Here is a 23,169-nt window from a genome sequence, read left to right on the forward strand (position 1 = left end):
GAACAATCCTGAACTGTACCAATATCTGTAGAGAGTAACAGGGATAGAGAATAACAACCATATTGCGAAAAGTCTTAAAATGAGAGCTGGGAGCTTTTAAACAATGTAGTGCTGTGTTTTAGCGTTTTGGTTTCTGTTTTAAATGTTTTGTTCAAGTGGTTCTGTCTCCATGACATTGAAATGAAAATTGCGTTGATGTGACTTTACCAAGACTCTGCCTGCCTGACTTCTGACACTATTGCATGGCTTTCAGCTTTTAGCTCATTAGTATTATTATTATTACTTTTAGACAGAAAAGAGGTGCTTTTGAATATCTTGAATATATTAAATTGCTTTTACGACAGTCGCACTTTATGGCAGTTTTGCGAAAATGGCACTTTACGGCCGCTTTTACAACAGTCGCGCTTTACAACACCTTTTGCGACAGTCGCGCTTTACGACACCTTTTACGACAGTCGCGCTTTACGGCAGCTTTTACGACAATCGCGATTTATGGCAGCTTTTCCGACAGTCGCGCTTTACGGTAGCGTTTGCGACATCCGTGCTTTACGGCAGCTTTTACGACAGTCGCGCTTTACGGCAGGTTTTTACGACAGTCGCGCTTTACGGTCGATTTTACGACAGTCGCGCTTTACGGTCGATTCTACGACAGTCGCGCTTTACGGCCACACGTTTACGACAGTACGGCACGGCTTTACGAGCTTTTACGCATCCGCGCTTTACGGCAGCTTTACGAAGCGGTCGCACCTTTCGCGGCAGGCTTTTGCGACACTTTACGGCAGTCGCGCTTTACGGCCGCCTTTATGACAGTCGCGCTTTACTGCAGCTTTTACGACAGTCGCGCTTTACGGCACCTTTTACGACAGTCGCGCTTTACGACCGCTTTTACGACAGTCGCGCTTTGCGGAAGCTTTTATGACGGTCGCGCTTTACGGCAGCTTTTACGACGGTCGCGCTTTACGGCCGCTTTTACGACAGTCGCGCTTTACGGCACCTTTTGCGGCAGCCGGCTTTACGGTAGTTTTACGACAGTCGCGCTTTACGGCACTTTACAGCAGTCATGCTTTAGGGAGGCGCACGGCCCTCTGCACATTCCCTCTCTGTATCCTCCCTCGGAGTTCAGACATCCGCAACACACAATCCCCTCATTCTCAGGCTCGCCTGTTTTCGACCTTGTGGGGAAACAACCAGGACAGGAGACTTTGCTCCTTTTAAAGCCTTTATTAAAAGCCATCAGCTCCAGACTGGGAAGCCCAGCGGGTCTGCCCGCTCCGCGCTGTTTCGCAGCGTGGCTCACATGAAAACAACACGCCCAGCTTCACCCGCTATGGGGACAACTGACGGCTCAGCACACAAACGAGCTTCGGGCGAGGCCCCGCCCATTCAGCCTCGGCTCTGCTTCCCGGGCCCTGGTCACCGTTCCAGATGGCTCCCTGTGTCAGGGCGAGGGGACATGAGGGTTCCCTCAACATCTCTGCAGGCTCAGCACTGTGTTCCTCGCGTCCACGCACCACTTTACTTTCTTAATTCTGCGTTGGTTCGTCGTTTTTGGGGCCTTCTTTGCAAGTCTGACATGTCCCATAGTGCACTGGTTCCGAAATCTGCATATTCTATTGCCCCCTCCCTCCCACATCTCGTCTTCTCTCCCGCTGTCTGGGGAGAAGAGCTCTCAACCCAGCCCTGGCTAGGGTCTTTGGTGATACAAAAGAACGATTAACGCTAACGACTTGTAATTATCATAACAACAAGTAGCACTGCCGCCGCACTGGTCTGACTGGTCTGACGGGTTTCTGTAACTTTTTCTAAAAAAAAAAAAATCGGCAGAATTTTGTTCATAACAGTGGGGTTTTTCGGAGCTTTTTCTGCCCTTCTGGGACTCCACTGATCATACAGAGCACCCAAAGCCTCAGAATCAAGGACAGCTCCTGAAGAAGCTCCCAAAGCAATGCTCTGGGCTTAAGGCAATTCTGCTTAGCGCTGCTAGTATAAAAATGGGTCATTTGTTGCTTCAAAACCGCAGCTTTGGCATTTTTAAACCTTTGGAAACCTAAGCCTTGACCCTGGGGCAGTGTAAAACAGGCTGTGTGCTGGGCACAGCCGTGAGCAAGGCTGGGAAACCTCCTCAGAAAGGGGCTCGGCAATGTGTGAAAGCCAAGTTTATCCTCCGGTAATGGTTTATCCTCAGCAAGAGGAGAGGACAGAGGAGCTCACAGATAACACAGCGGCCTCCGTGGGAGAGGCAGTGATGAGTTAGTTCAGAACCAGACTCTGCTATCACATGGAGCCTCTTTTCACTCCTCATCAGCCTTAGAGATTTGCTCAGGTGATAATAGGAGCATTTTTGATTTCCAAATCCTGCAATTCCAATAGCCTGTGGGTTAACCCCTCCTCACCATTCCACCACCAGCTGCCCTGCTGCGCTCTCCAGGACCAGAGCCTGACAATAAAATCAACTTCCTACTGAGCATAAGCACGCACAGGCCACAAGTTTGCAGAAGCTGCTCCCAGGGAGCAGATCTCGCTTCCCCAAGTGCCTGAGCTGGTTTACAACTGCAGCAACATTCAGCTGCCTTCTGTATTTCAGCACTTCGAGCAGAGTCAGGGAAATCCACGCAAAGCACCCAAACCGCACAGCAGGCTTGTCACCCACAACAGATTGTGTAGGCACTCACCAGGACAGCACAACACCGACACTGCTTGAAATAAACAGGGCAGGGGACATTTCTCCTTTTAATGCCTTTATTAAAAGTGATCAGCATAGATTGGGAAGCTCGACGGGTCGGCAGACCCCGTGTTGTTCCGAGCGTCGCTCAGACAAAAAGAAAACACGCAGTTCTATCCCGAGCGACAAAGCCAAATAACCAATCCGCACAAAAAATTTGAGCGAGGTTCTAGTGTTTCCGACGTTTTGCTCCCTCCCAGCCCCACCTCCTGGTCCCAGGTAGCTTCCGCAGCCAGGGCGAGGGGCACAAAGGTCTCCCAACATCTCGGCAGGTCCAGCACTCTGTTCCTCACGTCCACAAATCACTCTAATTTCTTAATTTTATAACTGGCTCGTTGTTTTGAGGGTTTTTATGGTAAATTTGACATCCCATAGTACACTGGTCCCGAAATCTACATATTGTAATGCCCCCCTCCTCCTCCCCGTGGTTTTGTCTCTCCTCCTGTGTCTGCGGAGAGGTGCCATTAACTTGCCCTGGCTAGGGTTTTACCAATACAAAAGGAACTATTAACTCTATGGACTTGTAATCAACATAACAAACGGGATGGCAGCACCTCAGCAGCCCCCCTGGTCTGACCGGTTTTGTAACTCCTTTTTTTTTTTTTTTTTTCTCCGCAGAAATAGAATTTAACAAAGTTCTGTTCATAGCGCTGCTGATGGAGCTCTCACTCCTAGGGACACCCAGCAGCCCCATCCCTCCGCAGCCCCAACACCCCCCTGCTCCCCGCTGAGGCCATGGGGGCTCTGCCAACAGCTCAGCCTGCCCGGGGTGGCTCCCCGTGCCCCCTCAGGCTCTGGCCACGCGCAGTGCTCAAAGCCCTGACCAGCGGCACATCCTGGCATGGCCACACCAGCCCCTCATGCCCAGCCCTGGCTGTGCTGCACGCACAGAATTCCCTCCAGCGCCCACCCCGCCAGTGCAAGGCTGCATCGCCCCAAAACCGCCAGTAAGACCCCGTAAAGAGCTGGGCGCAGCTCAGTGTTAGCACTACAAAGCCAGGCTTGGAGCATCTCCCAAGAGTGAGCTAACACCGCAGCAAACCTGAGCGCAGACACATCGCAGTACACTGCAGTCAATCACAATTAGCAGACACTCCAACCCATTGTTCCTCACCGTCACTATGTGGTGCAGCCAGAAGGGCTCTATGCTTAGGGAACATCTTTTCCTCCTGTTTGCACAGGGATTTGAAGCCCAGATTACAGCTTTCCAGGCACAAAGAAGATTACAACTCAGATTAAATTCTGCGGTAGAAAATCATCCAGAGCCGCCAGCTGCAGGGACACCCTCACAGGAGCTTCAACCAATAAAGTATGGCTGTGCTTGGCATGTTGCCTTCCCTGCAGCTCCCCGCCAGCCCCAGACCGTGTAAATGAACTTAAAAACTGACTACAGAGAATTCTGTATGGGGTGAGGCTTTTGGTATTACTTATGGGTTCCATATTTTTCCTTAGGTGTCAGATAGGGAAAGAAAAAAATCCCATTTTCTTTTTCTGGAAACCAAATTTCTTTGAAGGTCCTTTCCAGAGGAACATGGATGAATATCTTTGTTTATAACTAGATTAATTTTCAAAGGAAAAGACTGCCTTGATAAATGTTGCTTTTCTTTATATTTTTTTTTCTGTGTGGCATACAGCTATTATCTGATTAGTGACTATTATTTATCAGTTGATAAACATGGTCAATGAATTGTATATTATAAACTCAAGCATTGAGTTCTATATCATCAAGATATTGCTGGGACTGTCTTCTTTTTGCCCTTCAGAAAACCAGATCCAAAAGATGCTCTGCGGGAACTTTTATTAATTGAATTTCTAGGACTTGCTGTTCTTTGAGAATACTGGACTGGACCAGACAGGATTTACAATGTTTTGTGGGGTTTTTTTTGGTAGTGACTTGATATAAATCAGGCCTTCATTTGCCTGCTTTAGGAGATTATTTGGGTCTCAAATCACTGACAATGGGCAATGCTCCTGGGACCCTCTCCCAGGCCTGGTACCTGCCTCTCAAATATTTGGACATGGTGAACAAACCCAAGAGGTCTGAATGTGGTCTTTGTTGAGTTGATATTGCCTCATCCTGGTGGTATAAACGGAGAGTAATGTTATTTTTGTGAAAATTGGAGCATACTTGCATGATTTCAGTCACAAATTACTGAGACTGAATGCTGTTCAGGCATAATTTTTTAACTGCAAATATATGTATTGGTTGCAAGATTGAATCCATAACAATTAATTAGCTGAGTTAAAATTTAGTACAACGTTTATGTGCCTGTATTTTTTCAGAAAAATGCATATTCCGTTTACAAGCCCCTTTGGTAAAGTCAGTATTGACTTTGCTTCTGAATTTCTGTTGCCTTTTCCATATAGGTTGTAGTGCTAAACCCTCTAATGAGAGTTGTCAGGCATTTTGGATCTAATTGCCTTATCTTAAGCTTCTTTTCACTCTTGATTCTGCCTTTATTGTTTCTTTGATGCTGGAGACATATTCCTATTCTTTTGGGCAGAATAGAGTGTTGCATTCTTAACCTTTTATTTCTGTTTAATAGCTAATGATTTAATAGCCAATTAATGAGATAATTCTTTGATCACTGCTCTAACATCATTATTTTCAGTTAAGGCAGTGAATTGAAGCTAGATTAAATGAAAACAGGCTTCCACCCAGGCTCTCATGTGTTTATACAAAATGTGTTTCTCTGGGCAGGGACCTGGTGCTGCTCAGAGATGGGCAAAGAGATCAGAGATGAACGAGGGATTTATTTGTGTGCCAGAGCTGGGAATCTTCCCTGTTCTCAGCCATTTAACAGTTTAACAGCTTCCCAAGGAGGGAATATTTCAGCTCCTTCTTCCAAAGCCTACCTAATTAGTGGTAAATATAATAAAACACACCCAGGGGTTTTTGACCTTGCATTTTCAGCATATGATCCTCACAGGAATCTGACAGCTGAACTTGCTTTGGTTCATCCCAATCTCTGCTTCCTAGATTTGGACATAAGTGCTAATACTGAGCAAGCCTTCCACTGGGACTGGCTGCCCTCTCAAATATTTGGATGGAAACATTCCTGTAAGCCAATGGAAATCTGATGCATATTCCATGATTTAAAAGGAACGTTTAATGCTGTTGGCGTTTGAGGGAAAAGATTGGCTTTATGATTAAGGCACTGAAATGCTCCTCAGCATTAATTTCCATATCTCTTGCTGATTTCCTGTCTGACTGTGGGTAAATCACTCATTCCCCTTGGAATCTTGCTTCCTTATCTGCTAACAAGGCGAGAAATTCATCCTTCTCCCCTCCCCCACCTGCATTATATGGTTTCTAGAGTTTCTATTGACTCTGAATGGCCAAAATCCTCATCTTCACCTCATTCACCTCAGTGGTCTCCTGCCAGGGACTCCTCCCTTCCAGGACCTCAGTCCCTGCGTTTCCTGCAAACCCTAAATAAATAATCAGGCTGTGAAGCTGAAAAGAAAGAAATGGTGGGAGCGTGGCAGAGGTTGATGACAGGAGGTTTATTGAGGAGGAAATGGACCCTGAGGGGCTGTGGCATGGCCAGCCTCAGTTAGAGGCTGCAGGCAAGGGTCATGCCCTCCTCTGTAAAAGTGCCTTTAAAAGCCTGAGCTGCAGTAATTCCACATGAAGGGAAATTCTGAAGACTCTGGGGTCTCATGGCAGTTGTAAACATCACCATCAGCATCAAATGAAGAAATCCTAATGAGGACAGCTTCTTAGTCCAAATGTTTATCTCAGTAGTGTTCAATTGAAAGAGAGACAGCTGCCCAATTAATTCATCCTTCCATTAGTCATAACTCTGTGTCCTTTGCAAGTTACACAGAAAGTGACTGATTGTTCCAATTAATCTCTGCAGTCACTCAATGCCTTGCACCGTGGACTAATTTAGCCTGATTTTTGTTTTAATTTTTTGGTAGGAGAAAAGGCCCTCAGTAGAACAGCAGGGAGTGAGGGGCCTCCCCCTGCCCATTTGTGCCCACACATGAATCAGTAGGAACAGACAGGCTCCCCGTGCCCAGCGCAGGCACACTGAGAACAATGGTGTTCAATAACTCCCTGTGAACTCCATCTGTGCCAGAATGTGCCTTCCTTGTTATCTTGCTAGAGGAAAGCTCTTCAATGAATTATTTTTCACCTTTTCATAATTTCCTGTCTAATTATAATGGAAGTAAAATTCAAACCGTTCCTGCCCTCTACTTTTGGAACACAAACCTTATCTTGAACTCTCCATAATTAATGGTAAAACAATAGAAGACCTAATTTTCCTGGCAGCAGCCAGCCAGGCTTTATCTAATATGCAGAAAAAAACCAGTGTAACAAAGGCAGGAGAGGTAATAGCTGAAATAGATTAAATCTGGGGAGAGTTCTTCCGTCTTCCAGACAAAGCAGATGAGTGACTGAGAGCCTCATCCAACAGTCCTGGGCACAGGGATCTCCAACCCCTGCACAAAAACTGCAACAAGGAGCCATGGGCAAAAAACAAACAGGGAAATGGAGGGATACGGAGCTTCTCCAATTTAGATGACACTGAATTTTTGAGACCAATCCCTTGCTGCAGACTCACAGCACATTCTTGGGACAATTTACAGAAAGAAGAGCCTGCCTGGAGTTGTTAAATACAGCTATTTATGCAGCAGCTCTGAAAACAAAGCCAGAGCTTGTAATTTGCAAGTTCTGCAGCTGCTTTGCCATTAAAGTATGTGATCAAGAATGTGATGGACTTGTACATAAAGCAGAGCTAATCTTGTTCCCCCATCTATCACATTTTTGAGTACCTATCACTGTATGACCGAGCAGCTTTATTTTGTGGTCACTCGTGCAGAAATTACCTTCCTCCAGGAGGCCAAACTCTTCCTGGAAGCAGCGAAAACCCTCTCTGCTTGTTTATATGATGGATTTACTTTGGTGCCACTTGGCTTGTTGCACTATGAATTTTGAACCGGATCTTATTTTCTAAGTGATCTTTTTCTTCAGTGGAGCGGTTCAGGATTGGCAGAAGGGAATGGACCCTGCAGGTGTGACTGCCCAGCGCAGGGGCCAGGCTGGGGCTGGGTGCTGGAAAGTGGGAGTGTTTAATTTGGGGAGTCCTTCTCCCTGTGCATCCTGTCCTTTTAGTGCCACCTGGCTGGTGCCAGTGCCAGCAGCTCCATGCCCTCAGCTGTGAGCAGCCACAGGTCAGTGCCAGCTCCGTGCCCAGCTGTCCCCAGGAGCTGGCAGGGATGGGCTCTGCAGGGCATGGCACAGCTCCTGGAATAATGACAGGGAACATTCCTCAGCTGAGCAGGAGGATGGCTGGGAGCTGAGCAGTGGTTTTGGGGCTGAGGAGCTCCGGTTCAGCCACTGTCTCTGTCTCAGCAGTGCCAGGGCGATGACAGGGACACTCCTGTCCCAGGAGGATTTATTGGCCAGAAGGAGTTGTCTTGTTAAACATCTTGCCTTTTGTATCTGTAGGCAGGTATGCCTCAGTTAGGGCAATAATGAATTATCATCGAGCTGTTTGCAATTCATCAAGCTTATAAATTAGAGCTTCTTGCAATTTCTGGTTATTTTGGACAAAAAGTCCATTCTCCTTGTCCCCATACAAAGTTCATCTTTATGAGTCATTAGGGGTGGGCAGGGGAGCACATCAGATCTCTCTACAATATGTCTGCTGTTGAATTAAGGATTTTGCTCTTTGTTGAAATATCAGAGGTTCTGACATCCAGGTCACCAGATTCTGCTAATTAGTTTTCTAGCTTGACAAAGTATGATCAGAACAGAGGACCACAGCCACTTACTGCATATTAAAGATTTAGCTTAAAACACTCTTGCTACAACAGGTGGAAATCTGTATTGTTTTAGGATTGTGCCAAGCTAAAACTTTGTGTTTGGAGTTGTATTTGCACACAAACCAGCTCCATGTAGAGCAATAAGGATGCCAGCGAGGCAGTCGCACAAAATCACATATTGAGGCATTAATATTCTGTATACAGCACACGTTGTACACAGTTTATAGCAAAATATATGTGTGTGCCTTCCTGAAGCTATATTTGAACACACACAGCCTTCAAAGCCAGCTTGAGAAAACAGTGTTTTGTCTGGGAGAAGGATTCGCTCAGAGCAGACCACACCGACATGTGCAATTACACAGATTTCGGCAGAGATGCTTATGGTGTCTTCCAAGGCACCAGCTGCTACTTCAGAGGAAGAAAACAATTCTATGGCTTAGCATTTGGCTGCTCTGAGAGCAGAAATGCAAAGGGCACGGATCCCAGGCCTGGGAAACAATCATTACCCAAACCATGGCATTGCTCAGGATAAACTCTGAATATTTTATAGTAAGAAATGCACGAGTAAATAAACAGCTCAGTCCATGCTCAACAAAGGCAGCAATGAGTAGCTGTTGTTGGGAGAACATGACAAACTTTTACAGGCTTTTACTTCAGATTCTGTAGGACATAAGCTGTACTTTGTAGACTTTATCCTAGCTGCCCATTTAAATATTCTAATTGCAGCTCTGTGAACCTCACGATTCCGAGGCTTTTACACCTCTTGAACTACCATTCTGGCTGAGCAAATTAATTCAGATTCCCATTGTCATCAAAACCCTGGGGCCAAGCTGTGCTCTCAGCTAAAGTCCTGCCGGTGTGTGACAGGCAGGGGAGTGACAGGGGTGTTGCAGAGGGCACAGTTTGCTGGTGTCACAGTTAAAGCACCATTAGCTGTCAGCCCTGTGGATGGAGCCAAGGCTTTCTCTGCTGCCCTCCTGATGTGGGAGCTGGGGGAGTTGGGCAGAGCATCCCCTCCTGAGCCAGAGCAGGGCCTGTGTGACAATGCATCCAGCCCCAGGTGCCCTCATTTCCAGAGAGCTTGGGGCTGAGGTGTCACAGCAGAAACAAACAGGACTCACTTTCTTAATGCAGACAAGCCAATTCTTTATCCACAAAGCTCATGTTTATAGGAAATATCAGAAAGCACCGTGTTAAATCTAATTGGCTAACAATACACTGAAACTCAGTTTACTCACTGGTAAAGGGCCCATGTGTATATCCATCAAACTCTCTATTTTTGGTTAGTTTACATATTTTCTTCATGGATTCTCTTGGGACAGATCTTTTGTTATTACAGGTGCAACCTATTTTTCTCTACAAGAATAGATTGTTATGCAAACTGGATGTCATTCCTCTGATTTTTTTCACACGGGAACTTACAAGCTTCCCACTAGCTTAGCTCGAGCAGGAGGCCCTGAACCCTGTTTTCTAAAGCCTTTCTTTTATTCTATCTCTACCTGTCTGCAGCACTGAGGCAGCTCAGCAGTGATTTGCGCTGGCAGCAGCCAAAGCTCTGCAATTCCCCTGCTCTGTGGGTCACAGTTGGGTTTTGAAGGCAGCTTGGGTATTTATTTGTGGTTTAGCTCACCCACACCTGTGCTTTAGTAATGTGTTCTGAGATGCTCTCCCTTGAGATTGGAATTGGAGATGGAGATGAGGAGGCTGGCATGGCACCATCAGTTTGAAGTACAGTTAATTTATTTGACAGAAGAGGCAGCTCCTGTTGACAGTAACCAGCTCCCTTCCTCCTCTGTGGGCAAAGGCAGCTTTCTCTTGCTAGGTTTTAGTTATTTATGGGTTTGCATTCTCATTATATGGAACTGGAATTCAGAGTGAAAACTAGTTTGGTGTTCTTCACAGGATCAGGAACAGGAGGAGAATTAACACCTAGGTTGGATTGGGATTCTGAGGGGAATGGGGAAAACCCAGCCTTAAAGAATCGTACTTAATGCTGAGTTATTGAGTCAGGCAGCTCATTAAATGAGGATGAAAGAGCAAAGTGAAGTAGTAAATGGATTTCTTTTTCCATTTGCCTGAAGTATGGCAGAGTTGCACTGGGCTGTGGTTTTTCTCTTATTCCAATTAATTGCACACTCTGGGAAGAGGGTGCTTCAGTTTGAGCAGTGGCTTCAGTGGTTAACTAAATGTCAGGATTTTGCATTTTGTTTTGTGTTGTCAATTATTAAGGTCTGATTTATACTCATGGCACTGTACCAAGACATTTACTCCCACATCTAAGACTTCTTGAGTTGCTAGAGTTGTTTTTGTGAGTCGAGCCAGGCTATTGGAGAGTGGTCCAGGTAAATATTTTAAAATATCAGAAGTGTTAAGTGGCAATTAAACTTTAAAGTTTGCATCTGTTCAAGAAGAAGTTGAGGGGCAGATTTGGAACTCTGTGATGCTTGGCTGGGGAATTAAGCAGCTTTCCATCAAATGCACTGTGAAAACGAATTGCTTTTTGTTAATATTAAGTTGTTGAGTTTTACTCCTTTGATGAATTTCCCCTGGGGAAAAGCACTGGAAGTGCTCCACGGTTCTAGAACAAATGGGCATTGTGCTCAGAGAGAGCAGTCAGCTCCCAGCCCTGGCTCTGGCAGGGCCATCCCTGCAGCCTCAGTCACCTTGGTGTTCCAGACAGGGGTCAGCACTTGGGTTTTACATCTGCTGCAGCTCCGTTCACAATGGAAGGGCAAAAACTTGGTTTCATTTAGAAATATGGAAGTTTAGAGTCAAACCCAAACATATGGTACAGAACCAGAGTCTGGCAGCACAGGGGGAGGCAAAAAGAGCATCCAAGGCCATAGGAATGGCTATGGAGCCTGCTGGGCTGAGGGTGAAATCTCCCCCAGTGTCAGCCTGGCCCAAAATCCCTTGTGAGCCACAGGGGACAATGAGCAGAGAGCCCTGAACTGGTGGAGGGGCAGCAAGAGGCTGGGAGAGGAACATTTCCCTTTTTGGCACAGGTCTGGGTGTTTATTTGATGGATTATTCACAGAGTGCACACAGTGCCCACCCTGCAGCTCTCCCTGCAGCTGCACAGGAGCCCCACAGGGCTGGCTGCAGCACAGACATGAACTGCAACAGGGCAGCAGCTGCAGCACAGACCCCAGGGAGCTCATCCTATACTGCTCTCCTTGTGCAAACCCCCAGCACAGCTCAGCAGGGACCGGGGCTGGATGGGATTGCAGGACTGCCAGCAAGGGCACTCCTTTGTGTCAGAGGCATTGTCACAGAAGAGGAGTTCCTAGCAGGAAGTGCTAGCTCCTATTTATATTGTTTATTTATTTGCTCCTTTCCAATTGCAGCTTCTGAGATTGCTGTTAGGATTTAATTTGCAATCCCCCTCCGGTGGCTCTCAGGTTTCCTTCTGGAAACATAAGAGGAAATCCTTAAGACACACAGTTCTTCCTTAGATCTCTTACAATCAGCATTATGCACTGCAGAGCCAAATTAATGTATGCCCTTCCTTATTGTTTCCCTTCTTAATTCATTTCTTTCCATAAAGGCTCAGCAAGCAGCAATTTTCCAAGTGAGTTTTTAATCGCCTGAGCTCAGCATGATTACTGTCTCACAATCTACTTGCCATTTGATGCAATCAGTATTTCAGAATACAATCATCTTTTTTTCCACCCCCCCAAAACTGAATATTACATGGCCAGCTGATAACACTTGGCTTCAAAGAAACACGAAATACTTGCAGTGCTGTGTGAGAGAATAGAACCTGTGATTGCAGGGTCTTCCCCAGCCAAGTGCACGGAGGTGATGTGAAACACTTTTGTGAGCTGGGGCACAAAGAAATTCATTATTCCAAGGCAAAGAGCTCAGGCTGGGGAGGTGGGGAGGGAAGGAAGATGGGAACATGGCATGCTGAAGTATTCCTTACTGCTGGGATGTTTGCTTCGAGAGGGCCTCTCAAGAGTACATGTTGCCAGGGGAGATTTTCTCTCCACATCTTTTATTGCCACCCCACAAATAAAAGATTTCAAAACAGCCATACTAGAAATCTGCAGACTTAAACAGTTGCTGCCACACAGAAGCTGGAGGCTTCCAGATTTCCCCAACCTGCAGTGAGTTTAGCATGAGAGATTATGAGAGTGAAATGAGAAAATCCTTCCTTGGAGTAAATGCTCCATTGCTGTGTTTTTAAGCACATTTTGTGTACTAAAAATGTCAAGCAAATGTTTTCAAAATTGCTTAGTGAAGATCTGAGGACAAAAAGCAGAGGCAAAGTGACACTGAAGGAAAGCAAGGACAGAAGGGGAAGAGCAGCTGCAGATCCTGTACCCTTAGGGCAGGGCTGTGTCTCCTCCTTCCAGCCCATCCTGCAGCTCCCCAGGGTCCCCTGCTCCTGCAGAGCACCAGGGATGGCTTTGGTGTCCTCATGCAAGGTGACACAGGGAGAAACCCCAGGGCTGCACTGGACCCTGAGTGCATTTCCATGGGGAGGATCCATCAGCAGAGCTGCCATGGAGAGCTCAGACCCTGAGAGGCTTCTCCTTGGGGCTGTCCCTGGACAAAGGGAGAGCCCACGGCTGTGGGTGCTGCCCAGCCCTGCTGTGGATAACACAGCACTGGGATTGTTGTGTGGACACCTCAGCACTGGGATTGTTGTGTGGACACCTCAGCACTGGAATTGTTGGAGTCCCAGCTCGTTTGCTGTTTGCAGGGCTCTGGTGGGTTTGAAATCTCCCAGACAGCCATTTGCTGAGACCTTCTGTTCCTCACAAACGTGACAGTGGGGCTTGTTTCATTGCCTTATGCTATTATTGATATTTTCATCTTGTGTAACCAGTTCTGCTGAGGGAAAATCTATTATTGCCAACTTTGATCCCCTGAATTCTTGTAAGAAGGTGCCTCCAAGCTTTGGCCCATTTGAGGAAAGCACAGATGGTTTTGTACAGGAGTGTGGCTCCTCAGAGCAGGCTGCTGACCTTGTGTGAGTCAGGGATCCTGAAGGGATCCTGAAGGGGGCTGCTGCTGCTGCTGCTGCTGCCTGTCTTTCAAAGAATTCTTTCTGTCTGTCACTGGGAGCTCAGGAAGAGCTGCAGCAAGCTCAGGGAAAAGCCTGAGGTACCTGAAAATGAAGGTGACTCTAAATAAAGAAGGCTGCGGTGAGACTGACAGGAAACAGAGAAATAAGGAAAAGAAAGAGAAGATATCCTGAAAAGCAGGGATTTTACTGGAGCACCTCATCCCTTCCCAGAATGTGGGTGCAGCCTTTGCTAAGCCCTGGGCTGTAGCTGCAGGCACTGTGCCTGTGCTGCTCTCCAAGGAGCAGGAGATGCCCATGGGTACAGTCTGTCACAACTGGGGTGGCTTTTCAGCTCACAGGAAATGGATCCTTTGCACCAAATCCTTTCCAGGGCTCTTGGAAGCTCCTTTCAGGTGCTGCCAGGTGTGTGTCGCTATAGGACACAAAATAAAACAACATGGACACAACTCTGTAAGGTAAAAAAGAGGGTAGTTAATTTGTGACTCTGCCATTTATAGATTTCCAGAAGTGACAGTGGATTGGAGGGTGACAGTGCCACCTCTTCAATGACACTGGGCAAACCAACAGTCCATCAAATTTTTCTTCTTCCATAAAAGAATGCAAAACAATGAGTTATTTACATAAAGTGCATGTGAATGTTCGTTACAAGAATGTAAAGATCAAAAAGCTTAGAAAAACTTGGAAAACCAGAGCAGCAGGTGTGTGAGGTGCCCCCTCCAATGCCAGTGTGTTTTCCAGCCAGCAGCACAGGGGCACAGAAGGGAGTTTGGGTTATTCTGGTCTGGATAAAATATTTTCTGCATGATCCCCTTGAACTGCAGCGTGTAGCTAGAGCTGAAGGGCAGCATGGAGGGGCATTGGAAGGCAGAGCCCATCTGCATGAGAATGAAATGCTGAATCAAGAAGTGCAGGCGCCCTGCGCTGAGCACAGCTCACTGAGGACTGGTGACCTGCGGCAGCGAAGGCAGCAAAGTGGTGAAAAACAAACTTCTCACTGCCACAAAGAGGGGTCCTGTGTCAAGTGAAATCAACAGGGCTGCATCTCTGACCTGCATCAAACACGAGACTTTAACAGGGTTATTTCTGAGAGCTGATGGCTTTGGTCACCACAGACTGACTTCAGAGCCCCCTGCTGCAGGGGTGTCCTGCCATAAGGATGAGGTTTCTGACAGCAGAGAGAATTTCCTTAAAACTCAGGAGCCCTCCTTGAAATCCTGGCAAGAATATGAAATTATCTCAGAATAAGCCAAATGGGCAGAAAAAATGTATGGGTTTTGGCAGCAAGCATGGTTAAAATCCCAAACAGAACTTCACCAAACCCTCCTTTGCACAGAAGTGGGAGATCAGAGCAAGAAACTATTTGAAGATTTTGGGCTCAAATAGGAAGTGAAGCTGCAGAGGAGGAGATGACAGCTGTCCTACCACAGCCTCCAAAGTGCACCTGCAGCACAAACACTGGGAAAAAATCCATGTGATGTCAGCTGAGAAGCCACTATTAAGAAAAACTTAAAAGAAGACAGGGATCATGAGCCTCTTACAGAAAATAAAGGCAAAATCTATTCAGCCTTCAGTGCTGATTGCACAGAGAATAAAAGCAGAGTGCAGCACCTGCAGCAGGGATGGCTGGGATGCAAATGCTGCACAGGACTTGTGCTCTGCTTGGGCAGAAATGGGGCAGCCACAGCACTGGTTTGCAGTTTGGTTAGTGTGGATGGCGAGGAAGTGTCTCCAGGGAACAGCAGCACAAAGGAAAATTGTGCATTAATTAAGAAATTAAATCTGTTCTTCGCATTAACTTGTTCTTTTGTAGCTCTAGCAAGTAGGAGATGAAAGTGAGAGGGACCTGGGGTTTCATGGGAGAGGAATTTCTGTGTCTGAGCAAGGGATGTTCACATCTGGGTTGCACCCCTGTGGCTGCTCTCTGATCATGTCCCTCTGAGCAAAGCCCCTTGGGCCTGGCAATGTGACTAAAATTCAAATAAACCTCTGCTACCTGAACCAGGCTGGGTGGCAATCACAGCAAAGAATGGACCTGAGCCTGCAGCACATGGAAAATTGCCATTTATTTTTACCCAAATCCAGCCTGGGCAATGTCCAGCTCATCCAGGTGCACTCCCTGGTGCTCTCTGCCTGCTCGGCTACCTGATTTCTTTGTTTTAATTCTGCTTCCCCTGCCTCTTCTTTCAGGCATTTTTAACACTGGCTTTTCCCATTTGTTTTTCTAGGGATTTTTAACAAAACACCATTTTGAATGACATAATTTCCTTTCCAGACACAGTCTGGAGGTATTTTCTGTTTGTGTGGTACCTGTAAATTTTCTGCTTAGGAAAGAGAACTCATAATTTCTAGTAAAAGAGTCAGATTTATAGGTTTTTTTTGTGATTCTGGGGATGTATTTTTGTGTCTCACATAGCTTTTACATAAACTTCTCTTGTGATGAAATGAAGGTAGAAACCTTTTCCCACTCTTCCCCTGTTTTTCTCTTCTTCCACTGTAGCATGTTTTTCTGCATCTACACAGCCCTAAGGGAAGATGTTGAAAAACAAAAGAAAAGAGGAAAAATCCTAAAGTACAAGAGCAAACTTATGGCAGCACTCTGCAGTTTGTCACTTGCCTTTCATGCATGAGCTGGAACAGTTGTTTGTGCCCAGATTCCAGGGGGAAGCTGAAGAACTTTGCAGATCTGTCTTGGCATTTAGACAGGGTTCATGCCAGTCCATGGCAGAAAGACTGACAGATAGGGAGGCCAACTCGTTTGTAAATGGATTTTAACAGGGTGTTGTTGGATGAGAGAGAAGCCCAGTCCACGTGTGTCATGCAGGCTTTGGATCAAAAATGCTCCAGTGAAGAGCACAGTGCAGGACTGAGGTAGCTCTGCACTGGTTTTTCTGATAATTCAATCTCTGCCTGTAAGTGGAAGTCAATAATGAAGTAGTGATTTCAATAAGTCATGGTTTCTGAGGAGTGCTGTGAAAAAAGGCAAATTTTGTGTCACCCGCAATGTGGCGTTTTGACATTTGTTCTCACTGTGATTAGGTTTTTTAAAAGTTCTCCTCAAAAGAGGAAGAATCTGTGGTTTGTTTTGTTTTCTGTCATGAGGTCTGCAGAATCTTTTTGCTGTGATTTTGGGAGTTTTGGACCTGCCACCCCTGTGCTGCCAGGGCCACACGTGTCCCTTGGAGCCCCCCACGACGTGTCCTCAGGGGTTTGAGAGCCTGTGTTCCCTTCTTGGGAAAAAGAGGGATTGTGCCAGTTAATTCTTTTGTAAAATCCCCTGGGATGGCTTGTGACCGTGTTCACAGGGGTTCTTGGATGAGGGAAGAGACAAGGATTTGACTCCATGTTTCAGAAGGCTTGGTTTATTATTTATTATATATATTACATTAAAACTATGCTAAAAGAATAGAAGAAAAGGTTTCATCAGAAGGCTGGCTAAGAATAGAATAGCAAAGAATGATAACAAAGGTTTGTGGCTTGGACAGAGAGGCCGAGCCAGCTGGGCTGTGATTGGCCATTAATTACAAACAACTCTACGAGACCAATCACAGATGCACCTGTTGCATCCCACAGCAGCAGATAACCATTGTATGCGTTTTGTTCCTGAGGCCTCTCAGCTTCTCAGGAGGAAAAATCCCAAGGAAAGGATTTTTTATAAAAGTTGTCTGCGACAATGGCTCACAGAGAACCCCCAGAGGAACATAAACACCCTCAGTGGCTCGTGGCAGGTGTGTGGGGTTGGATGGATGGGTTGGGACAGCAATGGGCAGGGAAAGGTGTCATCCTTGGCCAGGCCATGTCCCCAATGCAGGGAAAGGTGTCACCCCTGGCAAGGCCATTCCCAGCACTCTGCAGGACTCCTCAAGGGCAGCACAGCAGCTCCAGCCTGTCCCTGCAGGAGGAAATGGAGGTGTGGGAGGTGTGGGAGGTGTGGGAGATGTCAGAGCCCCCTCACTCCTGCAGGCCTTTGGGAGGGCACCCAGCATCAGTGCCCAGCAGTGCCAGAACACTCAGTGCATTATTCACTGTAGCACTGCAGCAGCCAAACATCCCTATTGCAGTTGCACCAGGCATTTGTAATTACCTCTGTATAATTACGTTTGTAATTATAAATATACGTAATTATAAATAATTGTTTGTAATTATTAAGATATTCTGCTCTGCAGAGGCTGAGATGTGCTGCTTTCACCCTCGTTGGAGTTTGGATTTCCTGGCACAGTGAAAGTGGAGCAGAGAGGGCAGGGCAGGGGTCACCCTGAGCCCTCTCCCTCAACAGTTCCTGCAGGATTTGTTGTGTTCCATTCTCTGCTCCTTCCTGCACAGAGGGACAATTCACCCCTCTCCTGCTCCAGGTGCAGAACACAAAGGCAGCTGCTGGTGTGAGCAGCAGATTTTCCATCTTTTTGGTGCACAGGGACTTTTCCTTTCCAGTCTCTGATCCAAAGGAGCTCCCTGTGTTTCCCTGAGGAATATTCCCTGTGAGCGCTGTCCCTGGAGCACAGCTCAGGCCTGGCACAGTCCAGAGAGAAATTCCAGAGCCCTTTCCTGGCCAGGGAGCCTCTCCTAATGCTGACCCTCTGTGCCACCCTGGATTAGATGGACAGGGCAGTCCAGTATAGTCCAGTCTCAGAAGACCACAGGAGAAAAGTCAATTTTAGGTGAAGACTCTTGACATTCTCTCCAAATAATTCTATTGAGGCACTTGGCTGAATGAATGCACTTTAAGGGCTGTGTTATCTGTCCTAAAGTCCATTTTTCACTAATTAATGAATTATTTGTGGCTCAGAGACTAAAAACTAACTGGGAAGACTTATGAATGTCGATGCAGCACTGTCTAAGCATAGGACCAGGGTTATCTTCACAAAACAAAAGTGTGCTGTTATGTATCTAAGAGCTTTCTGGGGATTTTTTCTGGTTTTCTGTTGATCCTTTGGGATAAGGATGGTGTATCCTTGTGTTACTGGGAGAAGATTAAAGGCTAGATTAGTGTGGCAAATATTCATGACTTAAGACATTCCTCTTAATGCTGTTAAGCTCCCAAGCTTTACAGCCTGTCTGTCTGCTCCTGGGGGCTTTGCTGTGGCAGCCCTGGGGAAAGGATCTCTGTGCCATGGCAGGAGGAGCAGCACCTGGGGCTCCTTCTCCTTGAGGGATGCCTGGAGAGGCTCCCTGGAGCAGAGGCTGGGCAGAGTTACAGGAATAAAGCAGGGATTTGTTAAAAGGCCTTCAAAGGATGCACCTTGGGCAGTGCAAGAGCCCAGCCAGGGCTACACCCAAGATGGGCCCAAGATGGACAATGGTCATGAGTTTTCACACTTTTATCAGTTTTGGTCCATTTCCATATTGGGTTCATTGTCCAGTTCCAGCTCCAGGTTGTGCAGTCCCACCCTCCCAGTTTGCTCTCCTCAATTCCCTGCTGTTTGCACTTTTTGGGGCTGAAGCTGCAGCGGTGTCCTTGGTTCTGGGGCTGGAAAAGGATTGTTCTGTGTGCCTGAGGAGAGGAAAAGGATTGTTCTGTGGGCCTGAGGAGAGGAAAAGGATTGTTCTGTGGGCCTGAGGAGAGGAAAAGGATTGTTCTGTGGGGCTGAGGAGAGGAAAAGGATTGTTCTGTGGGGCTGAGCTGTGAGGAGAACTTGCCAACACTTCATATGGAGTTCAGGGTCACACACTAACACAGTGCAGAGTCTGGAAAAGGTGAAAGCTCAAACTCCAGGCCTGATGAGGGCTCCTGCAGGAGCAGCTCAGGGGTTGGTGGGCACCTGCTCTGCTCCCCTGAGCTCCTCTGCAGCTGGGCAAGGCTGAGCTGTCCTGCACGAGGGCTCTGCTCACTCGGTGCCCTGAGCTTTGTGCACTCTGTGCTGTCACTCCTATGGAATATCTGCATTCCCCAGGAAGGCTGAGAAGCCAGCAGGCACAGAAGGGTGGTTGGCTTCAGCAGTTAGAGCTCATCTGCTGCGTTTTCTCAAACACAGTCTTTAGAAACCTCTGTTTCCCCCTGTTAAAATTTTTTTGAAAACTTGAAGGATGCGCAATACATAAAATTGAATGAATATGCATGTAATTGTTTCTTTTTCTTTAATTTCATGGAGCCTTAGATCTTAAATTTTAGTCACAGGGATTAGAGCCATGAATCATGAACATTTCGTTTACTTAGTGCTCAGAAAATGACTTTTAAAGCCCATTATTCTGCAGAGAACGTTACATCTGATGCTGCCTGAGTATTTTCCCCTCTTACTTTTCTCGCCCATCTGCAAATTATTCTGTCAGTTTATAACCCCATTTGTGTGAGCAATTCAGTTGGGGGAAAACAGAGAGGGGGAAAAAAACCCACCTTAGCTTATAGCTCAAACATATGTGTTATTTTCACCTAATTAACAGCTTTTACAGAGCAGGTTCCGTGTTTGCAATTAGATGGGTGCAAGAAGGAGCTGGTACCATCTGCTGGGGTTTCACCACAGAAACAGCTCTTGAGCCCTTCTGGGATAGCAGCTGATGAATATGAAAAATGTGGATGTTTACATAAACTAACGAGTGCTGGTAATGCCTTATCTGCACAAGTGGAAGGATCAAATATTTAAGCAAGTCCACCTCAGACGAGAGCGTGTGCTTAGGATTGGTGCTGGTGAGAGATCCTTTGTCTCAGTGCTGGGAATGGAGATGTCTGTTGGAGATGAGCAGCCTGGCTGGAAGGATGCTGACAAGGCCAGCAGCAGCCAGGCTGGCCTGCATGTGAGACTGCTCTAAAAAACCAGAAACTCATGGAGCAAGAATGGGACTGACAGGATTTTGATCACAAGTGGATGGGGAAGAAAGGAGATCCTGCTCTAAGCTCTGCTCCATGTGCTCTCATTACCAACAAAAGGAGTGATTGAATGGGAAGAAAGAAGTATTCCTGAAGCTTTCCCTAAACACAAACTGTGCTGAGACTGAAATCAGCTTGAACTTGCTTCAAGTGCACCTGCTCTGCTGCATCCTGGCAGTGGAACTGCTGCTCCATCAAGGGATGATTGCTGTTGGTCCAAACAACTTGAAGTGTGACATAGCAGAGAGTTTGAGCCTCCAGAACCACACTGCCTGCAAGTCTTTGTTCCAAGCTTGTGTCACAGTTGGCTGTCGCTGTGTTACAATAGACAGTGAAGTCCTCACAGCCCAGAAAACTCCTGGTCTGGGGCCAGTAAAGCAGGAGAAAGTCTCTCACTTGCTTCAACAAGGGCTGGCTCAAATTTCACAGGCAGGCTGTGTCCCTGCTATCCTGTTCTCTTTCACACATCTCAGCAGAGCCCCTCTGGTTCCCCATCCCCTGCAGCAGTGCTGTGCTCAGACACACCAACACAGAGCAGCACCAACACAGCCACCTCTAGCTTTTGGTTCTTAGTATTGAGCAGCACCAACTCAGCCACCTCTAGCATTTGACTCTTGGTGTTTGGATTCTTTTCCTGCAGGGGAGGTGACATTCCTGGGGGACCAACCACTGCCTGTCCCAGGCACCATGAGCAAAGGCATTCTCTTCTCCTTCTCCTTCTCCTTCTCCTTCTCTCCTTCTCCTTCTCCTCTTCTCTTCTCTTCTCTTCTCTTCTCTTCTCTTCTCTTCTCTTCTCTTCTCTTCTCTTCTCTTCTCTTCTCTTCTCTTCTCTTCTCTTCTCTTCTCTTCTCTTCTCTTCTCTTCTCTTCTCTTCTCTTCTCTTCTCTTCTCTTCTCTTCTCTTCTCTTCTCTTCTCTTCTCTTCTCTTCTCTTCTCTTCTCTTCTCTTCTCTTCTCTTCTCTTCGGCACCAGCACCTTAACATGGCCATGGAGCTCACCTGATGCAGGTGTTCTCTCTTTCTCGGTCTGCATGTGGTGATGAGAGAGCAGAAACAGGAACTTTTCATTCCAACAGAATTCTTCAACTTGATTTTTCTTAATTAAAATCTCAGCTGATGGGTAGAGGATCTCATTTCGTGAAGCAGAGAACATTTTGGCAGCCCCCATGTACTGCTTTAGCTGCTCCCCATTTGCTCTCAGCATTCCCTCTCCATAATCAATCAGGAGGGAAGCAGAGCAGCTGCCCTTGCTGTGTGCTGTGGGTGCCCAGGGCTTGCTGCTGAGCTGGAATTCAGCAGCAGGCTGCAGTGTGAGTGCTCACCCCCCTTCCCCTCCGGAGCTGTGCCCCTGCCAAACTTCTCCTCTCCAGCAGGAACGCCCCTGCACCGTGCTGGGGAGAGAAGGGGAGCAGCTGCTCTGCACCTGGGACTGCGATCCTGGCACATCTCAAGTGTTGTTTAATAATTTTGCACAGATCAACAGTTTTTGAATAGTGCACACTCCGTTCCGTTCAGCAGGTTTTTAAACTCTCATCGTGCATTCATGGATCAGTGCACCTTCTCTAAGGCTCAGCAATTGTCTGCATTGTTAAACCCAAATGCTAATGCCTGCCACGCTGTCCTTCCCTCTAGTTCAGTGCATTTCAATGGGGGTTAAATGCTAAAACCACTCTTAAAACTTCAAACACCCATTCACATCATCACAGGCTATACCTGGGCTCATCTCCCTCCTCCCTCAATTTCCTGCTTCTCTTCCTCAGCAGTGTTAAACACTGATGCTCAGAGAAAATGAGCAGAGGCTCCTTCACTGCAGCCCGAGGTGTCAGCAGCTCTGTGGTGCCGCTGCTGCTCCCTTGGTGTCCACACCAGCTCTGTGGAGCTCCCCCTCCACAAACCCATTGCTCGAGGTTTTCTGGTCTCTTGAACACACAGCACTCCAGTAAATTATTTGCTTTTCCACATCTGTGCTTTCCTGGATGAAGGATTTTCCTCTCATCCTTGCTGCTATCTCCTGGTTGTTACAGTCAGGCTGGGTGTAAATCACAGGCTGCACTTTCACCCTGCCAGAGGGGCTCTCAGGACAGCCCTGCCTGGCAAACACAGGGATGCTGCTCCTGGCTGTGCTGGGATGCTCTTGCAGCTCACTGGGGATTATTTTGGGGGCTTTAAACTGGGTCTGTGGCAGCCTCTGTGCTCCTCCAACTCCAAGCAGTTGCCAGGCCGTGCTTCTGTCTCTCATTAGAGACACTCCAAGTCCAGATATGAGTTTTGGATCTCCTGCTTTACTCCTTTAGAACAATAAACTGGGAAGAAGGACTATTACAAAAGGATAATTTCAAAATAGCCTGGACTTCCCAATGGATTTGGTTGTGTAGGTTTGGAAATGGCTGCTAACCAGTGAAACTCTGGTACTGGATCATCCTCCACTTGATTCCTTTGGATTGACTCCAGCAGTTTTAAGATCAAGCCTTTGGGTAGTTAAAAAAAGAGCAGATGTATCTGCAAATAACCACCCAAACACAGCCCTGTTCCTGCTGGCAGATGATGTGGCCAGCCTGTCTTTACAGGACACCCCAGTGCTGAGGGGGCTGGACACCCTTCCCTCCTCCATCCCAGTTCCCCCAAACAGCAAGGTTAGGGACACCTCTTGTTTCAGTGTGAAGTGTGGGGTTTATTTCTTGGTGGATGTTGCAATTAGAGACTACTTAAGATGAGGAGCATTGGAACTGCTTCAGGCTCACCTTGACATATCTCATTTTTTACCTTTTCTCCACTGAAAGCTGGTGGTAGGGAAGGAAAAATCCTTCTAATCCCATTGGTAAGTGTAGCTGTTGGAGTG

At 46.9% G+C, this 23,169-nt stretch overlaps 1 protein-coding gene across 1 annotated transcript in view; it reads left to right on the forward strand.

Annotated features, from left to right (window-relative positions):
- TMEM132B (transmembrane protein 132B) overlaps window positions 1-23,169 on the forward strand; it is a 219,271-nt gene that overhangs the window by 172,906 nt on the left and 23,196 nt on the right. The window lies entirely within an intron of this gene.

This window comes from Camarhynchus parvulus, chromosome 15 (genome assembly GCF_901933205.1).
Source record: "Camarhynchus parvulus chromosome 15, STF_HiC, whole genome shotgun sequence".
NCBI lineage: Eukaryota > Metazoa > Chordata > Aves > Passeriformes > Thraupidae > Camarhynchus > Camarhynchus parvulus.